This window comes from Lipotes vexillifer, unplaced genomic scaffold (assembly GCF_000442215.2).
Source record: "Lipotes vexillifer unplaced genomic scaffold, Lipotes_vexillifer_v1.1 scaffold237, whole genome shotgun sequence".
NCBI classification, from domain to species: Eukaryota; Metazoa; Chordata; class Mammalia; order Artiodactyla; family Lipotidae; genus Lipotes; species Lipotes vexillifer.
In genome coordinates, this window is record NW_006794332.1 from 1,488,946 (window position 1) to 1,497,935 (window position 8,990).

Below are 8,990 nucleotides of genomic sequence, written 5' to 3' on the forward strand. Positions count from 1 at the left end.
GAGGGGATTCAAGAATCTACTGGGTGATTCATCTAGGGGACCTTTAATATCTTTTCCAATCTTAAAATTTAATGATACAAAGAAAGACTAAGGTGGAGAATGTGGATAGTAAATGTAATGTGGGATCGCAATTTGGATTCTGGACAGAAAAAGAACATTCATGGGGAACCTGGCAAACTCAGATAATGTCTATAGATTAGTTAATAGTATTGTATCAATGTTAATTTCCTGGTTTTGATCATTACACTATGGTTATATCAATATAAGATGTTAACATTAGCAGAAGCTGAGGAATGAGTATTTGGGAACTCTGTACTATTTTTGCGACTTTTCTGTCGTTATAACATCATTTCAAAATAAAAACTTTTAAAATATTAAACAGAAATATTAAAAACTTCAGAAAAACAAAGAGTCCATAATACCAAGTTTCCAGAGAATAGTCTGTTACCTACCTATCCCTCAGGCCCGGCCTTCCTGTAATTTTCCTAAAATTACTGTTTATTTAATCAGTTTACCAGACAGGCTAAAGTTGGTGGTGTACACCAGATAATAGTTTTATTTTTCTCTAATCACTCCTTCCCAACATGTTCTGTCAAATCATCCTTCCCCACCTCTGGGCAATATCTCAGGTCTACCCCCAGAGATTTTTAAACTTACTTTCAAGAATTAAAACTCATTAGGGAATTCCCTGGCAGTCCAGTGGTGAGGACTCTGTACTTCCGCTGCTTGGCTGGGGTTTGATCCCCGGGTCTGGGAACTAAGATCCCGCATGCCGCTTTTCACAGACCAAAAAAAAAAAAAAGCTCATTAAAAAGTCCTGTTTAAAACTTCAATCACATACGCAAATCAGAGTCCCCCATCACCATAGCCCAGCTCCACCCCAACCTAAGGCATAGTGACTACAGCCTACAGCACGGAAAGGAAGTACTGTCTATCCTTCCTCCATCTCCTTCACTGTCCTTCCGCTCCCACTGCTGCTTCCGGCTTCTCCAGGGTCAAAGCATGGGGCAGGGGGATTAGAGGAAAAGGAGCAAGTGTTTCTTTCATGGCTGGTACTGTTACAACACAGCAGACCCTGGTCTTGAGGTAGGAGCCCATTTGCGGGCTCTCTCCAGTGGGGTCATTTGTGGGGCTTTCAAAGGCTCACTGTGCGAACTACCCAGCTGAAAAGCCCCCTCCAAAGCAAATGCACTCCCCCACTTCTCCCAGAAGTTTCTTGCAAACTGCTCAGCTCCTACTCAGAAATATATCATAGAGCTGCTTATTGCTGGGGTCCCTTCACCCCACCAGCAATGCTCCTGGTTCAAGGCCAGCTATCTCCCACTGTAACTCCTGGAAGATGCATGTCCTCACCCCTAGAAATTCTGGTAGCGCAGACGTGCTCACTGTTGCCCTCTTCACTCATTTAGGGATCACTGTTTGTTCTGACCAGCCTCCCGCATTCCAGACTCATCAGGCAGGAAGCAAGCACCAGGTCCCATTCATTCACATCCTTAAATTCCAAAGACACACATCCATTTCTCCATGAATTGTCCACCCTGCTCTATTTCAATCCCAGGGTACCACTGGAGCCCCCAGTTCTCTCAAGGGTCACCTCATAAGAAGAGAAAGGGAAATGCCACAGTACCATCCACTACCCCAGAGAATCTTTAATCAAACTCTTTCTCCTGCATGAGTTGGAAGTATGTGATGGAAGGTTGATACCAGTTTTGCTGTCTTTTCACAGTTTCTGCATGCATATGGCAGCGCTAGTACACTATTCAGAAATCTGGGGATAATTATCACTTTTTGTTCTCAGCACTGGGGCTTCAGATGAAATATCAAAACACCATGAAAAATTCCATTTGATACCCTGTTACACTTAAAACACACCATGACACCTTCCATATAAACCCTCAGCCCTCAGCAGGGCTATCTGCAGACTACACAATGAGAAACAGAGAAGCTGTGACTATTGGCACAGTGCTGCATCTGGGCTGCTCAGATAAGACTTTTGGAAAGATTCAAACCACAGCCTTTTGCAATAGTTACACAATCACTTCCGGCCCACCGTCATGCTGAATTCATTCCAGAAAACTGAACCTTCCTTAAGAGGCTATCAGAAAACTAAAGTAGAAAGGGTTGTAACTGATGTGTAGAAATATCCTTCGGGGGACTGAAAATATAGGAGAAGAAAAGACTCAATTAGGACAAAATAGCTTTATACAGTTAAAGGCCATTCTGCAAAGAAGAGAATTAATAAATCATTCTGAATCGTCCCAAGGAAGATGTTATAGAAGCCACAGAGAAGCCAGTTTTGGGCCGAATAATATTTGTTCATTCACTCATTCATTCACTGACTTCCTGCTTTGCTCCAGGATTTGAGTTGGGGCTGGTGTTGCCATGGTAATAAGATTTGGTCCTTGCCTTCAAGGAACTCAAAGAAAATCTCCATAATGGAATAAACACGGGAAGTAGTATGATCCCCCCTGGATCCCATACTTGTATATCCTGGATGACAGTGAGGAGAGATGATTCAAACTTCAGGAGTGGGAGGAAAGAAGCAATGAAAGAGCTGATCTTTAGAGCCCCTCCAACCCACCTAAACCTGAAGTTCCACCTATGCTCTGGAAGGCGTAGACATAAGGCATGATGTCCTGCTGGCAATCTGCATAAAATACAATGAGAAAGTGAAGGAACTGACTTGGTTGCAGAAATTAATTTCAGACCAGAAAAAGGAGCAAAAATATACAGAGCCCAACACGAGGGATGTGTTCATCAAAATGCAGAGGACACTCAGTAACAGGATTTCCATCAAGGAGTCCTAGTCCAGCAGAGGAATTCAGGTAGCTAGTGAGTAACGGAAATGCTTAGAAATGGTCTATATGTGCTTGTACTGAAACACAGAACAAGGGACAAAGATTTACAAAACTTGTCCAACAATATTAAATGGGACATTTTCTGCCTCTACACTGTGACTGAGGGAGTGAGCGTGCTTAAATAATGTGCTGGACACACCAAGACATCCACCACTAGCTTATATACAAGAAAGAGTGCCAACAAGATTTGTTAGTCCCATGGTGTAGAAAATTACACCACTGCCCTCCCAAACTGCGTAGGAGGAGCTTCCAGAAAAGCAAAAGTTTGTCATGTGAGGTAACATATTCACAGGCTCCAGGGCTTAAGGCAGGCACATCTGTGGGGGGCATTTTTCTGCCTATCACTAGAGGGTTTGATCTGTGTTTCCTGGAATTTGGGGAACACAGAGACTGGTGCCTGATTCTCACCTAGTAAAGTCCAAAGGGGAGAGGCCGGCTGGAGCTATCTATGATGGAGAGCAAAGAGAGAACACTGTACTTCTAGGATTTAGAGAGGCAACATGCCAGGTAACCTGTGGGCTAAATGGATGTTGCAGAGGACAGCCAGGCTAGAGCCTCCTTAAAAGCACCCCATCTAAGAACACTGCCCACCAGGGTCCAGATTGCCTCAGCAAAAAGTTTACACAGTGTGAACTGCTGGAGTAGGGTTGAGGGCATGACACAAGAGGGCAGCAAGAGACTACCTCTCCCACGTCAGGAAATGTTTCAACCTCAGAGGTCTCCAACAGGGTGTCCCCAAAGAACCAACAAAAGCACCCTATTTAATAAATGGTCAGTATTTGGATGTCGACTATGCAGAGGGTTTTTGCAGACTAACACCAACTAGGTTTATTTAAAAAAAAAGTTCCTCAACTTCTAGCCCCTCCTTGCTACCTAACCCTGGAGCATCTAGCAAGTAGATGCAAGAGGTAGAAAGAGGAAGAAAGAAAAGGCAGACATTGCCTCCCCCACTTCCCACTTCAGGACTCTGGGAGGACATGGAAGGAGAATCTTTTAATAGACATGCGATTGAAGTCTTGATTGGGCTAGAATTTTTAATAACTGAAACTGCTCTAATCCCCCACGTCCAGAAAAACAAAAACCTGAGCCACCATCCAGGAGCTTGGAATGGAGTTTATATCAAGGTTTTATTTGAAGGCAGTGGTAAGAAAGAATAAAGTTGTTTCCTCCTGGCAGAGCACCCAAAGCCAGTACATCCAATATACTGATCACATTTGGGGGGTGGGGCCTATCTAGGATCCTTTAAGAATCTGAATACTGCCCAACAGATGTGCACTTGCTCAACAAAAAACTGTAGACACATAAAAGAGAACCACCAATCCATCTCAGAGAGGCTAGAGCAGTCTTTGATGGATGAGATTCTGCCCAGAGACTTACCTATGCAATGGCACCTACACTTCCCTGGGAGGGTAAGCTCTATACTGTGCTTTGTTTTGTTTAATGTCAGACTTGATTTAGGGCTTGACAGGTGAGTCTAGTTTTAAGCGAGGAAAGGAGGGAAAGCATTCCAGGAGGAAAGCATTACACAAAGAAAGTGCTATAAACTGAATGTTTGTGTTCCCCCAAAATTCGTATGTTGAAACCTAATCCCCAATGTGATGGTATCTGGAGGTGAGGCCTTTGGGAGGTGATTAGGCCATGAGGGTGGAGCCCTCAAGAATGGGATTAGTGCCCTTATAAAGTGACCCCAAAGAGCCCCCTTGCCCTTCTACCATGTGAGAACATCTATGAATCAGGAAGCAGGCTCTCCCCAGACACCAAATCTGCCTTGATCTTGGACTTCCCAGCCTCCAGAACTGTGAGAAATAAATTTCCGTTGTCAGTAAGCCACCCGGTCTATTGTATTCTGTTCTAGCAGCCGGAACAGATTGCAGAAGGAAAGCAATGGGATAGCAGGTGGGAATGAACAGGGCAACTGCAAGGAAAAGAGACCAGAGGTACTTGACTAGAGCAAAAGATGAGTGTCCAGGAAGCAGGAAAAGGAAAGTTACCTAAGTAGGGCAGAGTCTTTAAAGATGGCAAAAGAAGTTTGGGTTTGTTGCAATGTATAAAAAAGAACCATTAGTTTCTGAGACTGAGAATTGGCACATAAAAGTGTTATGTTCTGTTCTGTTAATGAAAATAAGCAAAATGGGTTAGAAGAGAGGAGTGGGGGTGAGAACAGCTCAGGATCTGCTGCCGAATTTCTATGGTGACTCTGCTTTTTGAACGGAAGTTGGGACCTGTGATGGGACAAGTAGGATGCACCTTAGATCAACAAAAAAGAATATCTGAATTAAGGACATCCCAGAAAATCTCTGGTTATTGTAAGTACAAGCATGTAGCAATGAGGAGGTGTGATTTCTTAACCCCTCCTTCTTTGTTATAACATGTTGCAAGATGAGATCTCCCCAATCCTTCTGAAACTGGCCACTTTGGGGACACGCAGGAAGTTATTTAGCAACAGTTGCACCATTGTGAGATTTCATTCCTTTCCAAAGCTATGCATTAGTTAGACTTCTATTTACAACCATTCATCTCAAGCAACCAAAACAAAACAAAATTATTCTGAATGTAAATAAACTAGGTGGCTACCTCCATGAAGCTAGATTTCTCTGAAAGTGTCACGCTCCCTTCTTCATTCTTATTGCACAGTTGGGCATCGTGGGTACCAGTCATGCCAACGGTATTAATAGTTCTCAGGAAGGACAGTATAATTCCTCTCTGGGAAAACGTTTCTCACACACACACACTCCATTTAACAATATAACTATTAGATAACTAATAAGTACCTACTGTATAGCACAGGGAACTCTACTCAATTCTCTGTAGTGACCTATATGGGAAAAGACTCTAAAAAAGTGGATGTAATGGCGGACTCCGGGAGGGCTCCCACAAAGGAGTACTTTCCAGAACTTCTGCTGCCAGTGTCCTTGTCCCCGCGGTGAGCCACAGCCACCCCCCACCTCTGCAGGAGACCCTCCAACATTAGCAGTCCTGTTGAAGTCCTTCAATCAAATCCCACTAGCCTTTAAAGTCTGATTCTCTGGTAATTCCTCTTCCCGTTGCCAGACCCCCAGGTTGGGAAGCCTGATATGGGGCTCAGAACCTTTACTCCAATAACTGCTGGACCATAGCAGATGAGAGAATATGGAGCAAACTTGGACCCAAGCCATAGACTAAAACCAAGCCCAGCCAATCCCAGCCTCAATCAGCTGAACCCCAGATGAAAACTGAAGGAAGGTCCAATCACAAATAGTTAAATAAAGGCAAATCCAAGTAACCTGCACTTCTTGGCCCTGAAGATACTGGCCAGCATCAAAGCCACAGGAAGGGCACTGAGGTGATAATGATGATGAGATGAGCAATGGCATGTGCACATGGGAAGGTGTTCGTAAACACCTAAGAACATCGTAAGATGCTCTTCAAACACAGAGCATCTTTTCCAGCCTTCTTTACCTATGTGCAAGTTCAGTGATAAGGAATGTGCCCTCTACTTATTAGTCATCACTGAATGGTTCTGGATGAGAAGGAAATAATTGGGAAACTTCTGGAAAAAACAATCTACTTTGAGAAGTGAAGAATGGAATCCTTGGGAAGAACATGAAAAAAATGAGCAAAAACACAGACTTCAGATATTAAATAAGTCCACAAAAGAGAAAAAAGACTTCCATGTACAAATCTGGGGCAAAGCTGCCATTGGTTTGTATTTGGGAGCATATTTTTGAAGGTTTACTTGAGCCCACTGATGTGAATGCTCAGTGGAAAGAAGGAAATTTAGTTGTTGGAAGAACACATTACAGCTTCATTACTGGTCCAGCTGTGGTCCCCGGGTACTTCTTTATTGATGAGAATAATGTGGTACTCGTTCTAAATGGAAGAGAAAAAGCAAAGGTCTTTTTTGCCACCCAGTGGTTACTTTATGCACAAAATTTAGTGCAAACTCAAAAACTCCAGCATCTTGCTGTTGTTTTGGTTGCAAATGAACATTGTAATAATGAATGGATAAACCAATTTCTCAAAAGAAATGAAGGCTCTGTGGAACTACTTTTCATAATATATGACAGCCCCTGGATTAATAACATGGATGTTTTTCAATGGCCTTTAGGAGTAGCAACATACAGGAATTTTCCTGTGTGGAGGCAAATTGGTCAATGCTGCATATGAAAGGCCATACTTGTGTAATATTGTAGGAACCATTTATGGAAATTCATCCAGACAAGCACTAATGAACATTTTGAAACAAGATGGGAATGATAAGCTTTGTTGGGTTTCAGCAACAGAACAGTGGCAGCCTCAAGAAACAAATGAAAGTCTTAAGAATTATCAAGATGCTCTGCTTCAGAGTGATCGCACATTGTGCCCAGCTGGAGTAAACAGAGAGTGTTACAGAATATATGAGGCTTGCTCCTATGGCTCCGTTCCCATGGTAGAAGACGTAATGACAGCTGGCAGCTGTGGAAATTCATCTGTTTACCATAATGCTCCTGTGCAGTTACTCAAGCCCATGAATGCTCCCTTTATCTTTATTAAGAACTGGAAGGAACTCCCTATTTTAGAAAAAGAGAAAAGTATAATTTTACAAGAAAAGATTCAAAGAAGAAAAAGGTTACTTCACTGGTATCAATATTTCAAAGCAGAGCTAAAAATGAGATTTATTAATATTGTGGAAAGTTCACTTTTAAAGAATAATAAAGGTTAACTGTAATTCAAAAATTAATTAATTAAAAAATTTAAAAGTGGATATGTTTATGTATAACTGATTCACCTTGCTGTACAGCAGAAACTAACACAATGTTGTAAATCAACTATACTTCAATAAAAATTAAAAAAAAAAACTATTGTATAACCTTAGCTCTCTGTCTTGATTTCCTTACTCAACTCCCACTACCATTAAGTTCCCCTCCATGCACTACAGCCACATGAGGTTGACATTAAGTTTGACATAATTTTCTAAGTTTTGAAGCAGTAGAAGAAACTACAAATGACAGGACCAATCATTTTATCATTAAAAATTCAAAATTTATGCTAAAAATTTTTTAAATGGAAAGAAATACAAGGGACAAAATAATATTTATAGAAATTAAATAAGCAAAGGGTTAATACCTATGTTAAAATGCACTTGTGAAAATTTCATAAGAACTCTACTAAGGCTCCCTGGACACAAATGAATATATGGCATAATCAAAGAGTTTGCATCCAAAAACAGAAATTATAATTAGTAGACACAATATGGGGAAATGTTCAATCCACCTAATAATCAAAGAAATAATCACTGAAATAACAAGGCACCACTTTATACCAATGTGATTTCAAATTAGAATACCCAGATAAGGTAGTGCACTTGTACCTGCATAGAATAAAAAGGTATGATAATGACTTTTGAAAGAAGAGTTAACATAGTAAAGAACTATTAAAATGTTAATGTCCTTTGATTCAGAAATCTAATTTCCATGGACTTATTCTAAGAAAATAATGCAAAAGTTTTTCCTAAACTTACATAAAGATTGGCAATATTACAATACTAAAACAAAACAAAACAAAACAAACCTGGGCTGTCTGCCTTATAAGTTTGGAAATGGTGAATAAACAATGTTCCACCTAATTAACAGAACAAAAGAATCCTTAAAACCAATGAGAACAGATTGATTCTTGGGTAGTAGGAATGTGAGTGAATTTTTCTCTTTTATTTAAAGTTCCATTGATGTTGCTATAATAATGTTTGTATAGTTAATTTCTTTCTTAATCAGTGTACTACTAGGGTACCCATGATAAAGAACATTCCTTTCTTCTTTCCTCTCCTTTTGCCCTTCTCTGTAGCACTGGCAATTCAAAACAATCATTAAGTAATCCTCAGTTTACATTATAAATGCTCCATAGAAAGACATTTCAAAACATGCGATCTATTAATTTGTCCCTGGATTTCAACTTTCCAGACCAGCCAATTCGAAGTTTCCTACGCCCAGCGAGACTCTTCATTTCTTTATTATCTGTCAATTTATTTCATTTTGCTTCAGGAAATTATCACCCTGAAGTAGCCTGTCTGTATTATTTTACTTCTAAATATAACTAGAAAGCCATCTGTGAAAAGTAGAGGTATTTTCCTGAATCATTAACACTTTACTTTGACAATCAATAAGCACTTTTCAGCAT

The 8,990-nt window shown here is 40.7% G+C and overlaps 1 pseudogene across 1 annotated transcript; it reads left to right on the plus strand.

The window, feature by feature from the left end:
• Positions 1-6,397: 6,397 nt before the first annotated feature.
• LOC103090622 (transmembrane protein 5 pseudogene) lies at positions 6,398-7,539 on the plus strand (annotated as a pseudogene). The gene has a single exon (XR_457110.1). The product of XR_457110.1 is annotated as a transmembrane protein 5 pseudogene (transcript).
• Positions 7,540-8,990: the final 1,451 nt, after the last annotated feature.